We start from the raw sequence: 20,621 nt of genomic DNA on the forward strand, positions 1-20,621 counted from the left end.
GACTTGAGCCCAAAACATTGAATGGGGAATTAATAATGTTAAGGCTTGGGTAAGAAGATTTTCTTTCTCCTAGTATATTGCAAAGAAGACAACATTCATACAATGGAAAAGAGGATGCAAAATATTTCAGTTGGAAATTTTCCTGTCTCGTGATATGAACAAACAAGGAGAGATGTGATCTATCATGATCAAGACAAATTTCGAGCAATGTGAAATGTGAGACTAAAATATATTTAGGTGGAACCTTGCAGATAAAAGCAATTTCAGTGTGATAAACACTATATCACAAACAAAAGAAATATAAATGTGATATAATGTAATCAAGTAATTTTCTATGAAATGTGACAACCATAATGCTTATATGTAAATAAATAATGACATGTCAAGCTCCATATAAAAATGATTTTGTGTTCAAACTTAGGTAAAATTAATATGAATTTTAAACTTCATTTTTAATCTTTTTAAAAAATTATTATTATTATTATATTTGAAAATATTTTTCTTAATTGATTATAAAACTTAATTGCAAAATTTAATTTGATTGGATGTCAAAATTAAAAAAAAACAAGTCTTTAAATATTTTTTATTAAACCTATTTTGAAATTAACATATAATTTTTCCATTAATAAAAATTTAGAAATAAATAAATAAATTTTTATTAAACAAATTTTCAAATAAACACCTAAATTTTAGGTGAAAAGTAAATAAAATATAATTAAATATATAAATTATAAAATAGGAAATAAAATCAATTTTTTAACTTTACTCTTATCCTATAATTAAATTTTAAAATTAAGATAGAGTTCAATGGCCTTAATACACTCTAATTCATTTATCTTACAGTTAACTTACAAATATGGCTTTGAAATGCAATAAACATCAAACATGAGAGAGCATTCTATTTGAGTCATGAGACTACAGTTCAGTCAATTCGCCATTCAAAAATTGATTGCACACTGCCACTAATGGAATAGATAAGGATTCTGACGGATAATAGTTAACGTTATTAAAAATAGTGCTCTATCCATTATTTTAAGACAATGAATTTAACCTTTTATATATATAAAAGGGAGAGATTGAGGGAAAGAGACACCTAAAGAATATATTTATATATAAGAGATATTTATTATTTATATTTTTAAATTGATTTTAATATTAGAATATTTTTATTTAATATTAATTTTGATTATTATATAAATTATTTTTATTTTTATTATATAATATTACCACTTCAGGATAGCCATTTCCTGTACATTTTGGGGGAAACCTCTAGTCGTTATCGACACCCGTACCAAAGTTCCCTGGGTTACTAAAATCACTCATACTTATCCAAATGTTGTGGGTTCGAATCCCATTCTTGACATTTCTTTTGGATTCCTACTCCTTTCAAATCACTCATGCTCTTGGTTGGTTCAAATACCATTCTTGACAGTGAACAAGTGGAGTTCAATTCACTCTCATTTCTCAAAAAGGGGTACGGGGTTCGAATTCTTTTATTTGAATAAATTGCGTCTGGAATAGCTCTCAAGCTTATATAGTCTTGTCTAGGATTGGACCATGAAATCGGTAAAGACCAAACCTCTCCACCTAATTATTAGACCACATCCTTCAGAATGAAGAAAAAATGATAACTCTAATAGATATGAAAAAAATTAAAAACAGACCCATAAAGGACAATGATTTCCTTTTTCATGGTGATCATAGTCAAAAGTGCTCACGAAAAATTGAACACATAATTCAGAGGAAAAGATGGATGAATGAAAAAAACTTAACTTGCATGATCTAGAGTATTTGTTGATGAAACGAATCTTTAAAATTTCTTTATTCTCCAGTCTAAATAACATGTAAATGAAATACAAGTTATTTGCCCTTATTTAAGAGATGATACAAATTTTGTAATTTTAGCTCATTTATTTAGGCTCCCATTTATTTTTTAATTAAATATTAAAATTAAATTTGAGATGTTAAATTATATTATCTAATTTTTCTGTTTTCTCTAATCTATTTGGCAAGCTCAAAATATTAAATAAGTATATTTCTATGTTAATATTTTATATTCTTTTATCACACTTTTGTAAGTATATATAATAGTTTGGAAATGTCATATAATAATATACTGAATTGTTCTTATCTTTGAGATGTGTGTAAATTACTTAATAATTTATATGTTGATTTGAAAATTATTAATCATACATGAGACAATAGAAAAATAGAGACATAAATAACAAGATCTTAAAAATAATACCACCATTCTATTATGAGGGAGAGGTCTTCTTTTATAAGCAATTCTTATTAACTTGACTAAAAATAGTTTTGCGTGGAAACAACAAAACATTATTTAGATATGCCTTCATTTTTTAAGTTGCTCAATACATGTTTTAAAAACATCAAATACGATATTAGATGTTTCCTTCCTCATAATGAGTTTCCTCGGAAGGGATACACCTTTCTTGGTTGCCCTATTCCTTCCTCTTTAGAGTCAGAAGTGTCCTTACTTCCACCACCAAATGAGGAAAATTGTGATACAATATCTATGCAAGCATCCACTTTTCCTACATGTCTCCCTTCTGAGGTACAAGGTATGATATACATGTTTGTTGGCAATATGTCCTCATCTTGGAATCAAGAATTTTATATTTTAGCAAGGGATACTAAAAATCGGGAATATCATCCATAGAATGGTGAACCATGATGGATTCCTCAAGGAGAGGTGGTTTAAAGAGCTCAAATTATTAACATTAAGCATATTATGGATGCCTAGCTAGGAAGGTAAGTCCAAGTGATATTCATTTTCTCCAATGCATTCCAGAACAATATTGAGACCATATCTAAAAGCATGCACCTTTTGGTGTTGGCCCTTGAAGCATTGCTTGTCCAACAATAGGCATACACGATCTCCTGGTTGAAATGACAAGGGTGTGTGATCTTTGTCATGCCTTTGTTTGGCACAATCCTAGGTAGCGTGCAAAGTAATAGTTATCTGAGTATTGCATTGAGATATTGAGTTTATAAAATTCTAAGTTTATTTTTGTTCTTCTTGTTGATGCGCAGAACCATAAGGCGTGATAGTTAGTGGCATCTTAGAGGGCGCACTTAGCTAAAACCAAAACCAAAATTCAAAAGGGGAGAACCCAGTAGAGGAGTGTGTGGACCCATTGTAACTATGTTTTATAATGTGAAAATATGAATCCCATTGTTTGTTCTTGGAAAAATAGATGTGAAGTGAGTGAATCGGAGTATGATTGATGACCTTGATTTGACCATCTGTTTGCAGGTGAAAGGCAGTGGAGAAAAAAAGTTGAAAACCTAGCATAGACCAGGGAGTACACCAAAAGATAATGAGAAAATGAAAATCTTGCTTAGAATTAGTGCTACTTGACAATCGAAATTGTGGCCAAATATGACGAAAGAAGATATTCACAGTCTGAGCAGCAGATTTAGTCTTATGACAAGGAAGAAATATATCCATCTTAGAAAAACAACAGACCACTACCCAAATAGCATCATGTTTGTGGAAAGTAGTAGGAAGGCCACTCAAAACTTCCATGCAAATGGATTCCCAAGGATGAGAGCACACATGTAAAGGCTAGTACAGAGCATGCTTACAATTTGATGGCTTAATTTGTGAATAAAGTGAACATGTTTGAATGTATTGTTTTTACTTGCTAGGGTAAGACATGCCAATAAAAGTGACACTAGAGATTGAGAATAGTTTTGGTTGTGCCAAAATTCCCCCCATATGAAGAGTTATGTGCTTCACTGATGAGAAGGAAATGATCATTAGTTCATGGCACACATAGCTAGTTAAATTGATGTAACCCACCATCACGAATGGCATAACCAAGAAATATGTTTTGGTTGATAATTGTAGGCTATTGCAAAGCTTCCCATATCTCACCAAATATTGAATCTATTGCATTGATGTATTTCTAGGCATCAAAAGTGGCACATCGAACCTATAGAATGTGTAAGACCTGTGTACATTGTTGGCTTAACAAATGAAACCATTTTATTAGTTGTACCCTTCTTATATTTAATCACAAGTTGGAATTTTTGAATGCAAATAGCCCACTTCATATGGAATTGCTCTTGAATCTTGATCTACGAGTTGATGAAGATCAGTCGATGATGATTAGTATGGGGTATGGTTTATTTTCCAAGAATATAATGGCACCACTGCTTCAATTCATGCACTAAGTTGTATAATTCCTTCTCATAGGTGTTGTACATAAACTTGGCCTCTACAAGAGTCTTGAATGATATGTTACATGGTAACCTCCCTATTTAAGAACAACCATAATGGAAAATTCAGAGGCTTTAGTTTCTATTTCAAATGGTTGATGAAAATTTGGCAAATGGAGAGTAGGAGTAGAGCATAAGGAATTCTCTTGCTTAGTAAAATGGCACTTAGCCTCAATATTCTAAAGAATTTTTTCTTGATTTGAAAATTGGTGTAAGGGACGGGCCAATTGGGAAAGATAAGAGACACATTTTCTTTAGAAATTAATATATCCCATGAATATCTTGAGGTCATGATCATTGGAAAGAGCTAGCCATCGTGCCAAAACTTGTAACTGAGAGGGATATGATCAAATTCCTCCTGAATAAAGTATGAATCCCAAATATTGAACTAATGGTTATCCAAAATAAGGTTTGTTCTCTTTTACCTAAAATTTATGTGTATGTTGTCGCTCAAATGTGTTGATAATGTTTTGTAGATGCTCTAACCCATATTTACTGAATACTAAAATATTATCAAGATAAATGAATAAAAAATTACCCATGTGTGACCTGAGCATATCATTGATTAATATCATAATTGTATCTGGCACATTTTTCAACCCAAATGGCATGACCAACCATTCAAATAGCTCAAACTTTGACTTGGAAGCATCTTCCATGTGCCTATTGCATGCATGTCAACTTTATGTTAGCGAGATGCCAAATCTATGTTTGTGAAGAAGTAAGCCCTTGTAAGTGGTCCAACAAATCCTTAATTCAGGGTAGGGGATGACAGTTTTTAATGGTAGCTCATATTAAGGTCATGATAATCTGTCACTAGGCACCACTCAAAATCATCCCTTTTGGGAATAATGAAAGTGGGAAATACACATGGGGGGGATGAAGGTTGAATATGGCCTGATGTTAGTAGTTGTGCAAGTTGGTGTTTTATATTAGCTGCCTCTTTACGAGTAATGTGATAGGATGGAGCACTAGGACAACCAACATAAGGAATAAGATCAATTGTGTGTTAAATAAAGCATGCTAGGTGTAGCCGCATTGGTTTTCTAAATAAACTTGTGAATTATTGAAGTAAGGGATCCATATCAAGGAATTCCAAATTGGTGAGGTTATCTAATTTGACAGAGTGAACCAAACAAAAAGAAATATATTGGTCCAAAATGAATTTCTTAATGAGAGATTTTCCAATGCGAGGTTGTGTTTGTTTAAGAAAAGAGGATGTGAGGACATAGGTTGGGCCCTCATGTTGCAAGTTGTATTGACGATATTAGCCTATTGATCTTGAATTTTGAGTAATAAATTGACACAATTGAGGGGAGAAACATCACACACTATAGTATCTCAAAAAGGGACAATATAAAATGTCATTACAAAACATTGGGAGATAGTAAGACAAGGGATTTACTTTTGTACACAACAAAGATGATATGTGGCTAGGTGTGAAGTGGTAGGAAGGTTAAGGCATTGAACCAAGTCCCATTCCACAATATTCCTCTCACTTCAATTGTCGAGGATGGGGGTATCCAATTCATGCTTGACTTGAAAATTATGGGTAACAAAAGGTGCCAACTTCATTAGCAGTGATGAGGATGAGAAAAGGGTATGCTTTGGTTAGATTTTCAAGAGAAACAACTATAGGAGAGGGAGGGGAATATGGTTTCTTGACCTTGGTAAAAGGAGTATTGTTGGTGTGCATATTTTTAAGTGCTTGACAATCATTATAAGTATGTACTAAATTGGTCTTATGGAAGATACACTAAGGGTTAATGTGAGGTATGGAGGATGAGGTAGGAGTCACAGTATAAGGACAAATAAGATAAGTACCAGTAGGATATGGACCATATTTGGGTTGAGGAGATCATCTTCGAGGATCCACTTTACATTCCACATCAAAGGCTTGAGGAAAGTCCTTGTCTAACGAAGGACTATCAAATGATTCAACTTCTCGAAGAGAAACCATTAACAAACTGGATTTAAATTTGACAATGAGTTCCTTTTCCATATTGAAGTTATGTAAATGTATGTGCAACTCGAATAAGACCTCAATGTATGATTATATTGAATGAATCATAGTTGGGAGAGCTATAACCACTTTGCAAGGAGATTTTCTAGATATCCTAGGGGATAGAAGTGTGATCTTAATGCCCGACATAAATCATGCTAAGATGTGATGTGAGGAGGGCTAGTCACTTTTAACTCTTTGACATCAATGGCTTAGAATATATTCTGTAAATTGGTATCCCTGCATACTAACACCATGCCTTCAAATTGTAGGCTAGTTATTTGAAGCTTGATGTCCTCTGCCAGCTCGGGACATGTTTTGAAATAGGTGAAGAGACTATGGATCTAAGAATCGACAACCTCTCAATTCATCTCGCTTAAAAATTTTGGAAATTAAAAGCTTGTATCCAACTACATGTGTTATGGGGGGGATCTCTATTATTGTATATTAACTAGCTCATGGAGAGACTTTTACAAATATCATATTGGTGAGTCCTTAGATGTGTTTTCTTTATGAGGTGGCATGATTTTTAACCACCCAAATGGATTGAAATGTAGATTTCAGTGAATATATCGCTTCAATCGCATTAAGAAAGGTGCACTAGGAAGGATGTTGAACAACAAAGAGATTGGCACCATTGAGCCATGAGTCTATGAAAAAAAATTGAATAGATCGATGGATTTGTGTCAACTCTTTGATATTGAGCAACAACGTGTTGAGGTCGCCAGCTTAGAATACCAATTGATCTACATGCATATTTCAGAATTATTAATCATACATGAGACAATGAAACAACAAAGATATAAAAAATAAGATCCTAAAAAGAATGCCACAATTATATTACAAGTGAGAGGCTTCCTTTTATATTATAAGCTAGACAACTTCTTCTTAACTTGATTACAAATATTTTTTCATGGAAACAAAAAAACATTATTTAGACATTTCCTTCCTTTATTAAGTTGCTCAACTAGTTTGCATGAGAAAAATAAAATACATATTTTAGAAACATCAAATACTTTATTTGATGTTGTCTTCCTCGTTATGAGTTTCTTGGAAGGGTTACGCCTTTCAAAGTTTCCCACTTAACCAATTCAACCCTATACCATATCAAATCAATATAGTTAACTAGGGTTTAAATTTACTCGATAATGAAGATAACATACACTAAAATCAAATGTGTGCATACATAAAATTTGGACTAATAAAAAACTCATATATAGAGAGAGATATTAGAGGAAAAGTACATACCACAACACTATCACAAATATGGTACAAGTCAACATCTTCAAATCCTAGCCAAGGAAACTATAAGAAACCTCTAGTCACTAATTTCTTCTATCTCGGAAACACTATCAACCAAACTTCGTTTTTTGAAGATTCTTTGGCGAAAATCACATAGAGAACATTTGTCGACACGTTTCGAACCAACCAGTGTGGTTCATCTTCAGACTTAGGTTATTAATTCCACCAAATATATTTTACAAGCTAGCAACAACATTGACAAGTCCTCCTTTCACATACACTAATCTTGCATCATAAGATCTCTCCACATGAGTGCTCCTTTTTTACGTAGGGTTTACATCCCTTAGCCATGTTGTACCACAAAAGTACTTATTACATAGGAAAGGAACTCTAGAAGTAGGCTCTAAGTCCACATATCCATCCTAGGATTTGAGTTTGGAACCCTAGGCCTTGAACTTGTGAATCAACAAAAGCACTAGAACCTACATGGAACATAAAGAATACAACAACCAAGTTTTCTAGAAAGTAAGGCATCACTCCAAACTTAAATTGGTCATGCTAGACTCTCCATGATCTCAACCTAGCCTCCATGTATTACATATGAAGAAGGACCCAAAATTATAATGTGCTAATTCTATTCTACATGTCTTCTCCTAGAGCTGAAATTCTAGTGCTACAACAAGAGCCATAAGAAAACAACCCTCTCCAATGTTATGCTCTTCCCTAGGGTTTTATTGGCACATGATATTCTATTATACCTATATCTGCTATGCAATTGGCCAACAGACCTGCTCAACATGAGCCTTTTCAGCATAACCCACAAAGTGGATGAAGTCTCACCCGGGATGCTAATTGGGGAACTACTAAAGCCAATTTTCGATGGTCATATGGGATTTCTAGAACCTTGGAACAATATAACCTTGACTTAGAGCACAAGACTAAGGCAGTTATGAAATAAACTCATAAAAATAATCCTAATACTTCCCACCATGCAACATGTCACTAGCTCTTGTGCTCGATGGTTAGTGCGTAGGTCACGATCGACACTAGGACTATGGATGACATAAATTACACCTTATGTCACCCTTATCGACATCATGGGAGATTCACACAACATTAAAGGAAATTTCAGCCTAAAAGTGGCCTCTTAATGAAAAATAATAAAATAAGATTGATGAATTTTGGATGGAAAAGAAGAAAACTACTTTTTTGTATTGTCTTTTTTACTTATCTCCTTATAGGTTTACTCATATTTTATGTGTATACACTCGTTGGATGAAAAGTTAATTTCAGCATCCAATGAGTACCCATTATGCATACTTTTGGGTAGACTATATTAATAAAAATTGAAGATACATTAAAAATTGTGTTGAGCACATTGTTTTAATGTACCTTAATTTTTTGTCAAATGTGGATCTTCTCAAAAGTATTAATAATGGGTATTCACTAGATGTGGAATTCAATTCCGCATCCAACAAATATCTACAATTCAAATTTGAGTAAACCTATAAGAATATAAGCCAAAAATAAAATAAAATAAAAAAAGGTAATTTTTTTTGCCCCTCCAAAATATTTACTTGTACCTATTTTTAAATTTAAAGGATTTTTATTGGTTTACATATTACTTACGTGAAAATTTCATGGGAACTTTTTGCCTGAAATTTCCTCTAATGTGAACCTCTGACATATCACGTGCATTCATGGTGGCCTAAACGATACCCTTATTTTGACTACATATTGGAAAATACCTATAAAATTCATATTGTTTAACCCCTACCAATATTAACCCAATACACCTTCCCAATTTAAAAAACTCGACATTAACTAAGTATAGTAGGTATCCATTTTTTCGTTATCATTATTTATACCACTTTATATTTTTTCATTAATTTTGAGCTCCATTTTTTATACTTGCCAATATAAACACTCTTTACCCACTATTATATGTTCAATATATTATGTCATTTTTTCCTCAATATATATCCCCCAATATGAATGCACATGGTATGATATTGCTCCCCTAGTGAAGCCCCCATTGTCGATATCAACAGAGTGAGACACCATTCATAATTGGAATGTTTAATCATGATTAGCTATTACCAAGCCATCAATTTACTTTTCCATTTCATACATTCAATTAGTTCAATAAAATATCATTATACAAACAATAAACCAACATACCTTCACAAAGGAAACATACAAACGCATTTAACAATATAAAGGAGACAACCCATCTTTCTTTTTATTACTTCATTGAAAAATAAACAAATTCCTGAGGCTCTACAACATGGACCATGTATAAGCTGACTCACTAGCCTTCATTACTTGCTCATAATACAAATCAGACCACAAATACAGTGCAAAACAATATAAACACTACCATAGATGATTTATGTTACACTTTGTGCTACAGTGTAGCTATAGACACAAACATTAGTACGTGGAACTATTGTAACAACAAGACACATCTATAACAACTGTCTCATCTTTGGAAATTATGATCTAATCATCCAACCATCCAACCCATGATTCTTAAGCACATCCCTATATTGGCTCCTAGTATCTTCTTGATCTCCTTTGGCTAACTTCTCCACTCCTCTAGTTGTCCTACTAGCTAGATAACCATTAGGATATTTTCTGACATCCTTTCCTTAGATGTCCCATGCCTCCTAACCATCTGCTAAAAATATGTATTTCCCACTCATCCCACTTCATCAAACTTCTTCTACTTGAAAATATCTTTAACATCTCCTACCATGACATCCCTCTCTTCCTTCACCACCAACTACAAAATCCTAACTACCTAATTTATTGGCACACATCTCTACTCTATGGACATTGTCATCTCCTTTGTGTGTGATGCCTCACTACACCACTCCTCTTTCTTCTACGCCAACTCTTACTATTGCGCACATACTTCTTCTCTCCTGCACTCGTCTATCCTATGTGTGATCACCCTCATATCACACAATTTCAAAAGATTTTGGCTCCTAACAAGCCCCCAACACAGAAATATGGTTCATCCTGAGCCACTCAATCCTTCTCCTATCACCAAGATTTCAAGAACCTCTCTTTTCACTGAGGTTGTCTTTATGCTCCTGGTATAACAGTTTGCAAAGGCATTCAGGTTGTTTGGTTGTCCCAGAACTTTGATATGAGATAGGATGTGAGTGTCATGCTCCATCTCACCATAGTGGCTCTCATAGACAAAGAACTTGAGGTACCACTGTTACTCCAAGGTTGAGTCCTATGTCTATCCCTAACCATTGCCCTCTTCTTTTTCTTATATCATCACCTTTCCTTCGTGGGTATCAAAAATAATTCTACTTTCTTGCCTTCTTCATGGTACCTTAAATACTAGTCTAAAGAGTGACACATCCTTAGTTAGATGGCCACTTCCAGATGCTCGTAGTAGCCTTTGTCCTATCTACCTTCCAAGGAAAGGAATATTCTATGGGGATCCTCATTCCACCCCATCATGCATAAGAACGAAACCCTACTCCATTAATATAGCCCCCCTAGCAGGGACTACCCTGACACATACCTGCCAAATATACTCAAAGGTCCCTCCTAGAATCCAAGTTGGGTTGAATTAATTGGTTAAACTATAGCCTTCCATGTAAACCATCCTTTTGAGTGCAAGAGGCCCTCGTTTGTCTAGCCTACATGGTGCAACCAGGCCATCACCTTTCGAGGAATGTCCTTATCCTCTTTTATCCATCTTTGGCTCTTTCTATGCAGTCTTGTCCCCCACAAAATATTCATCTTACATTGGGAACCAACATGGACACTTCCTATCTGGAAGCCTTCCATTATTCTCATTTATTCATCTCCTCTCTCTCATGTTATCATATAAATGCCCTTTCCTCGCATCATTCTTGTGCTTCTCTTTGTCTTCACGCATGGACTACTCTACTCCTATGTACTCTCTTAAGCTTAGAGATGTCTTTAATTAATTCTTCTACCAATGCTTTTCCTTGGGTGGTTTTATATAATTCTCAAATCCTTCACTCTCCCTCATTGATGAACATTACAGTGGTTTCTCCATCATTACCTGCAAATTCTAATCAATGCACCACTGAATGGAACATAATTCAAGTTCTCTCCAGTTTAGTTTGAAGGGATGGCATATAGGTGCCACCTCGCACATTCATACTAATTCTTGCCCCCTTTTATTATGTTCACCTCAGTGTTTATATCCTCTTTTGATCATGTTTTCCTAATACCCAATGGTCGAATTGATGGCTCACATGCTCTTCCTATTGTAAAAATTTAATTTGGTGATAATCCTAACTTCTTTCTTCTATTTTCAGTCATTATTTCCATACTAGGGATAGTAAGTTTGGCATCTTATCACACTGTTCTTGGCACATTTCTGACTTCTATTCTGATTGTTACTTTAGCAGAATCATTCTATTGTACACCATTGATAAGGCATCGAGGCTTAAAACATTAACTCCTGCGAGACCATTCAATATTTTCGCACAATATTTCTATGATTAGGTTGCCCCCAACAATGTGTGTTGTCTAATATTGCACTATCCTTGCACAAAACTCCCTCTGATACATGTTTTTCCACTTTAGCATGTAGTGGAATTTTATTCCATATTGTCTAACTAGCACATTCAACACCAACTTTTGTTAACTATTACCTCTAGAAACTAATCAACGACTTAAATTTAAGATATAGACCGTATACTTTATTTATGTACACATGCATGTACCTCCCATATAACTCAGAGGGTTGAAGCTCTTGGGTTAGGACCCAACCCTTGCAGCCATAGCTCCTCTTTATTGTATTGTTATCCTAGCTTAGAGTCATGTTCTCTGTGAATTTACCTAAGCAACTCATTCCCATTGTAGTAGTAGCATAGATGCATGGTTTGATTGTTCATTTGGTTAAATAGATGAAATTTCATTACAATGGTTTAGCAAAAATTTATGGGTTTCCTATTCATGTGCTTAAGCAACTTCCTATTTTCTATTCATTTGCTTGAATAGTTGCAGTCTGATTACAGTAGCATAGAACAGATTAGTTGTGATTTAGTTTGCTTCATTCATGCTTTCAATTATCCTAGTAGCAAAGAAAAGATCCACAAGGTTGCTCACACGTGTCTCGACCTCATCTCCTCCCTCTGGGACCATGATGTGAGGGAGAAACCTTGCAGCAACCCCAAAATCATAGGGTTTTGGTTTTCACAAAGGGTTTGTCATTTAAACATAGTCATTGGGTTCATCATCACTTTTTTCCTTTAATATTCATTAGCTCGATTTTCTCTCTTTTTGTCATTTAGACCTCACTCACATTCCCATGTCATTATCCTTCAGCACGAAACGCATGAGAAGAAGCTATTAAATTCATGTTTAAACACTTTTTTCCGCTAAATCGCTTTACACAACAAAACTAACTAATCACCACTCAAATTCCTTTTAGTGCTTGACTTTTCACCCTTTCAATCCCTGCTTTCGATTTGCCTCAACTGATTTGATGGCTATCGCACACCCGCTCACCAACCTGCTCAATCCATTCCCCACTGTATATTTGCCTTGCCAGTTCTGATAGCCTTCGCGCAATATTACATGGATCTCCTGTCCGACCATTATCTAGCTGAGGGCACATGATATGATTGGTTTCCCCATGCTACGTGTTGGCTAGGGAGGCTAATCACATGAAATTCTACAAAACTGCTTACAGCTTTGAGGGCGCACGATATTCTGCTTACCGCCCTCTAAACCTGCTCTCCCATTTTTGCAAGTTTTCTTTTTCCCACTTCCATCTATGCCATCGATCTATCTCCTGATTTAACGGTAGTCACTTCACCCTATACCATTTCCACACATTCCTTTTGCCCGCAATCTCTGTCATCCATCTACCAATTGATTCCACGATATAATCTCAGTTGTCGATCTCGTTAGTTGACCATGTTCGACCATTTTCCTACATACCCTCCTGCGATTTGATCTCAGCCATTCATTCACTTTCCACCTGCCTAATCCAATAGTTCTTATGCACTATTGCTCATTACATCCCTTGTCCACCATTTTGATCTCTGAACATTCTTATGCTTAGACACAGACCTAGCCTGGTCTCCATTGTTTAACCCTTAGTCTCAGTTTTGATGTTATACTTCTACAACTTGGGAAATTATCATTACATGATTTCTTTCTTCATTTCTGCTGTAGAATAACTCTCCCCTGGACTAGGTTTTCTCTCCTTCCATCAAAATCAAGCTTCTTCTGACCCTATAGAAGTCTGGCTTGGAAACCCTGGGGTCTCTTTCCAGATGAGAAGTGACAATAGGCAATGCCTTGACTTCTACTTGTGTATATAGCATAGTCACCTCCAAGTTTGTACGAACCTCGGGTTGATAAGTAAAGTTGGTAGCCCTGGGAGTTGTAGCATTCTTGCTGCAATACCTAGGCTCATCACTTTTTGGTGCCATAGCAAGGGAGGTGTCAAAGTAGTAGTGATTACTATTCTTTTCTTCTATTTTCTAGTTTCCAACTTTCTTCCATTAGTTTATTTCTACAAAAGTAATCTAGTTTCTTTCTTTCATTTTTTCATTTATCTACTTTCCTTTCCATTCTACAAGTAGTTTCCTTTTGTTAGTGTTTTTCGTTCAATTCACCACTTTCATTCTGCAAGTAGTTTTCTTTCTGTCAGTAGTTTCTTTTCATTCAGTCAGCAATTTCATTTCAATAAGTAGTTTCCATTTCATTAGTAGTTATTCATTTAATCGACAATTTCCTTTCTACAGATTACTTTCCATCTTTAAAGAAAATCTCAAAAAAAATCCAAAAACATTTCCTTTCAGGCCTTGTATGATTAAGGATAATTTAGGAAAATTCTTGCCAAATAACCCCACCTCATCCAACAATCAACCTTCTATCTTCTTCACTGACGGTGAATTAGAAGCCCCTTTAGGTGAGCAACCTGACATATTTGAGGAACCTATAGGGGAAGAAGAAGAGGAAGAACCCGTTTGTACTGAACCAATGGCTGAACAATTAAATGATAGAGGAGATAGAGGGAGAATTGTGAGTGCCTTCCCCATTAGGGAAACCAATGGGGACACTAAAATTAACAATATAAGCCCCTCCGCTCTACCTCATTTCCATGGCTTGACCATAGAGGACCCTGACACTTTCCTATTTGAGTTTGTTGTTGTTTTTTGAACCTATGACTATACAGATGATGAGAAAAAGTTGAAATTGTCTCCATCTACCCTCAAGGATGCAGAATTGCACTGGTTCATGGGTTTACCTAGAGATAGCATAGAAACTTGGGCTCAGACGTAGTAGGGCTTTAACAACAAATATAGATACTATTGTAGGTCAAAGGACACTAAAGATGAGATTTTCAAGATGAACATAGGCCAGGATGAATCCCTAGAAGACTACGAAGAGAGATTCTAGCTCAGTTACAAAAGGGTCACGTGCACACTTGACCTTGAGTCATTAAAGTTGGTCCTGCTTAGAGGAGTAAGGGAGGATATCCTAGACACCTTACATATGTTAGCAGGAGGAGATATCTACCAACTACCCTATGAGGACATCAAGACTATCTTTAGAAAACATTCTAGGGAAACCAAAAACAAGGGTAGAAGTAGTCAACCTATGGCCAGTACCCCATCTTCCAACTCATCCATCAAGAGTGAAATTGGAAAAATGTTGGAGGACTTCAAAAGTGAGATGCTACAAACCCCTGCCTTGCAACTGGATACCATGAATATCAGTAGGAAGCAAGAGGGAGCAGAGAGAGCCTTGGCCATCTTTTGTCCTAGGTGCACCAGGAGGCATCCTAGGAATAAATACCCATTAAACTATATTGAAATTTGCTCAGTCTGTGAAGAAAACCACTCCACAAATAGGTGCCCTTCCTTACCTAGACTCAAAGGAGTTGAAGGGGTCACTCAGCAGCTTTGTTACATCAACCAAAGGAGACCTCCTGGGTGTAGACCATACTAGCAGGGTATGCAAGGGTCATCCCATGCATATTACAGACCTAACCAAACCACAACTACACCTTCTTGGCAACCCCCTGCTCATCCTTCCTAGTCTACACCCCTCCTTGGTCCTATGCATTTCAATATCATTCCCAACCACCCAACCAGTCATTTCAACCTTACAATCAGCCACAACATAAGTGGAATACCCCACCCTAGGGGTCGAGGCCCCAATTCAACAATGTTCCAGCTCTATTTCCTCCATCACCTACCCAACCGCAACTCATGCACTCTGCTCCACCTAGGCAACCGCAGGTTCTTGCCCAGCCAAATCCAAACCAAAACAATAGGCAGGCCCAACAAACATATGGTGGAGAGACATCATACCCAGCTTATGCTGTTGAACTTCAGGAGATCAACCTGAGATCTCGGAGAATTCTCCCAGATAACCAACCTCCCTCTCCACATAAGGAGGTTGAGGAAAAAGGAGAGGAAAGCAACCTTAAAGAAAATCCACCCTTTCCTGAAAGATTATCCCAACCTCACCAGCCTACCCCAAAAGAAACTGAACTTTTGGGAGAATTGGAAAACCTATGTATAAATATTCCCCTTCTCTAGGCAATCAAAGATGTGGCTATTTACAATAAATTGATTAAGGAGAAGTGCTTTAAGCATCCAAGAAGAAGAAAAAGGGATGCCCCTACCATTACTATCATTGGGAAGTTATCTAACTTACTGTTGGGGTAGATAATATGTCCAAAATACTTAGACCCTGGAAGCCCTGTAGTCGATGTCCACATCAATGGCACCATTGTCCCACACACTCTGATTGATCTTAGGGATGCCATTAATGTGATGACCAAGGACACCATGCTCAAGCTTAACCTCCAAGGGTTATTAAGGAAGACCACAACAATACTGCAACTTGCAGATCATTCCATAGTCACCTTTGAGGGAATTGTGGAGGATGTGATGGTCTCCATTGATTCATGGAAGTACCGAGCAGATTTCCTAGTTCTCTAGCCTAAGGCTAAGCTAACTGGTTACCCTCTCATCCTTGAGAGGCCATGGTTGGCCACAACTGATGCCTACATTAGTTGCAAAGTTGGGAATATGACCATCAGGAATGGGCATATGTCCAGACAATTAGTCCTATACCCTCCTGCTCAACCCTCCCTAGAACATGACTTGCTTTTATGGTTGGAAGAGGAGGAAGAAGATGAGCTTTATTCTGGTGAACTATATACTTTGGAAGCCATCATAGGAGGAGGAAAACAAGATGAGTATGATGTAATTGAACACCTACTCCAAAGTCTAACTCCTAATCCATTATAACAAGAAGAAGAAGTAAAGGAAACATTGAATAGTCATCCAATTGACTTATGCTTGGCTGATTCCAATCCAATCCAAGTCAAAATCGTAGAATTTGGCCCAGAAAAAACCTTGAAGATTAATTCATATCTTTCTACTTTAGAAGAGGAACGACTATGCAACTTGTTGAAAAAGAACTTAGAAGCCTTTGCTTGGAGCTACAAGGAAATTAAGGGAGTACACCCCTCAGTGTGTACCCACCACATATACATCAAGGAAGGTTGCAAGCGAGTCAAGCAATAAAAAAGAAGGATGAATCCATCCCTCAAAGACATAGTCAAGGAATAACTGCAGAAACTTTTAGATGCAGGGTTCATTTACCCTATCTCTAATAGTGAGTGGTTCTCTGCTTTAGTGTTATTTCCCAAGAAAATGGGAAGTGGAGGATTTGTGTCAATTATAGGGAGTTGAACAAAGCCACCAAGAAGGATAATTTTCCCTTACCCTTCATTGACCAAGTGTTAGATGGTCTGGTAGGGAAGAAGATATTTTCTTTCCTAGATGGATTCAGTGGGTACAACCAAATCCAAATCTACCTAGAAGACCAGGATAAGACCACTTTCACCTGTCCTTGGGGTAATTTTTCCTATAGGGTCCTTCCTTTCGGCCTGTGCAATGCTCCTGCCACTTTCCAGAGAGCAGTCCTGAGTATCTTTGCTAAATTAGTTCATGACGTTGTGGAAATCTACATGGATGATTTTACACCTTATGGCTATGATTTCCAAGAGGCCTTGACTAACCTAGGCAAAGTATTACACAAATGCATTGAGATGAACCTATCTCTCAGTCCAGAAAAATGTGAATTCTTAATGACTGAAGGGATTGTGCTAGGTCACTCAATATCTCAGCAAGGACTGCAGGTGGACCCAAACAAAGTAGCAATCATTCAAATGGTCCCACCTCCACAAAAGCAGAGAGATGTTAGGACTTTCTCAGGGCTAGCTCGATATTAAAGAAGATTCATAAAATACTTTAGTGAGTTAGCTGCTACTTTGTTTGGACTATTGGCCAAAGATTCTGAATTTATATGGTCAAAGAGCTGTCAAGAGGCCCTAGACATTCTAAAGGGTAAAGTAACCACTGCACCAATCCTTAGAGGCCTAAATTCGGCCCTCCATTTTCACATTCATGATGATGCCTGACATAAAGCCATAGGAGTAGCCTTAGGATAGGTAGAAGAGAAATTGCCTTATGCCATCTACCTTACCAGTAAAAACCTGTCAAAGGCTGAACTAAACTCAACTGTGACAGAAAAAGAACTCCTCGTTGTTGTGCATTTATTGAACAAGTTTAGGCTTTACATTACAGGCTATTAGCCATTTATGCATATTGATGATGCTGCCATTAAATATTTGATGAACAAACTAGATGTAAATGCTAGAATCATAAGATGGTTACTTTTATTACAGCAGTTTGATCTAACTATCGTTGAAAAGCCTGGTAAGGAAAATGTTGTTGCTAACTTTCTATCTAGAATGAATCTTCCTGTAGGTGAAGAAGGAATGGTGGATGATAAATTCCAAAATGAGCATTTATTTTCTATTTCAGTGCTCTCCCCATGCTTTCCTGATATAGAAAACAATCTGGTGTCAGAACAGTTCCCACCAAACCTACCCTCGAGAGAAAAAAGCAAGATAATCAGGAAAAGTGCCCTCTTCACCTAGATTGCAGGAAATCTGTTCAAACTTGGCCGAGATCAAATATTGAGAAGATGTGTAAGGGAAGAGGAAGTCTTTGACATCCTTCTCACCTGTCATGAGGGGCCTTGTGGAGGTCACTTTGCAGCAAAGAGGACAACATTCAAGGTGTTGCAAGCAGGCTATTAAGGGCCTACTCTTCATCAGGATGTGACGAAGTATGTTAGTCAGTGTGATCAGTGCCAGAGGATGGGAAAGCTGACTCGAAGAGATGAAATGTTCCTACAACCTCAAGTGACTTTTGAGCCATTTGACTAGTGGGGCATTGGCTTCATCGGGCCTATCAACCCTCCTTCAAAGCAAAAACAACACATCATTGTGTGCACTGATTATCTGACTAAGTGGACAAAAACTAAAGAAATCAAGGCAAAAACAGAAGAAAAGGTGGTTGAGTTCCTAAGGGAAAATATATTCTACAAATTTGGGTACCCTAGAGATCTAGCCACAGTCCAAGGAAGCCAGTTCACCTCCACCATGATTGAAGAACTGCTCAAGCATCACAAGATCAAGCATAGGACCTCCACTCCTTATCATCCACAAGATAATCGGCAAGTGGAGGAGACCAACAGAGCACTAGAGAACATCTTGACGAAGGTAGTGAACAACAGCAGAAAGGATTGGTCTGAGAGACTAGTTGAGTAACTTGGGCCTATAATACAACATGGAAGACCACCACTAGATTTACACCCTAAGAGCTAGTCTATGGAAAAAAGGCTTTTATGTCCATTGAATTTGAATATAACACATTGAGGATGGCAGCCCAACTAGATTTAGATCTTAGTCATGCAGAAAAAGAAAGGTTGTTCCATTTGAATGGCCTAGATGAATTTAGAATGTAGGCCCTCCTCCATATAGAGATAATTCAGCTTCAGAGAAAGATCTGGCATGACAGACATATCAAGGAGAAGCTATTTCAAGAAAGAGGCTGGGAATTATTATATGATTCAAGGTACAAAGACTTCAAGGGCAAGCTAAGAACAAGATGGCTCAGACTATATTTGGTGGATAGATGCCATGAAAATGGTTTAGTGCAGATCAAAACTGTAGATGAAGAAGCCATTCCATTACTAGTTAATGGACACAAACTGAAAATGTACAAGAGGACTTCATATAAGCAAGAGTTCACTGACAGCATCAATAAGACAGTGATGATGGTGGAGCAAGTTTTAGCTCCTCCCTCATCAGGTTACTGAAAAAGTAAAAAAAAAAAAAAAAACAAAAAAACAAAAAAACAAAAAAACAAAAAAAAAAAAAAAAAACACAAAAAACAAAAAACAAAAAACAAAAAAAAAAAAAAAAAAAAAAAAAAAAAAAAAAAACAAAAAACAAAAAAAAAAAATAAAAAACAAAAAAACAAAAACAGAATAAGGATTCAGGTGAAAACCTCAATGAGGCATCTGAGTCCCATATTTGGGTTGAAAACCTCCATGAGGTGGCCCAAGGATGAGAAAAATGGAAAGAAAAAGAAGATCCCTAAGTGAAAACCTTCCTTGAGGTGCCTAGGGCAGATACCTAGGGTGAAAACCTAAAAAGTAATTTTTTTGCAGGTGGATGAATCAGTGAGCAAAGAGAAGATCAAAAGGGAACCCTAGCTCACATGTACTCATCACCTCCACTCCTTACCATGCACCCCTCCATCAGTTCCATTGTTTTTCACTTCATTGCTTCAATTCATGTGAATAATGTCTTTTCTATAGAATCACCTTATCCATGACCATTATCCGTGCATCCACACACACTCCTACTCCCTCTGTCCATTCATTGCAGCATCCTCACATACACCATCAGAAGACAATAGAGGAGGAAGAAGAATGGCCATCAGAAGCACCTTTGAACTTTTGACACTTGCAGTGTGGCTTTAAGGCCACAGGTAAGTATCCTACTCACTCACTCATCTCCATCATTTGATCAAAGTTTGTAAAGGTTAAGAGGTAGTTGGTTTGTATGTAAAATGGTGGCTATTTTCCTCTATAAAAAAAGGGGGCTATGCCCTTTAAAACCTCAGGATCTCTATAACATGGGCAGTCTTCAATGACTTACCAACAAAGGATGACATCGAAACCTTCATCTATGGTGTTAATCCTTCTGTCAGTGAGGAGGAGACAAAACAAGGAAAAGAAT

This window comes from Pinus tabuliformis, chromosome 3_2, assembly GCF_031772625.1.
Source record: "Pinus tabuliformis cultivar Carrire ecotype Pingquan chromosome 3_2, CPIR1, whole genome shotgun sequence".
NCBI lineage: Eukaryota > Viridiplantae > Streptophyta > Pinopsida > Pinales > Pinaceae > Pinus > Pinus tabuliformis.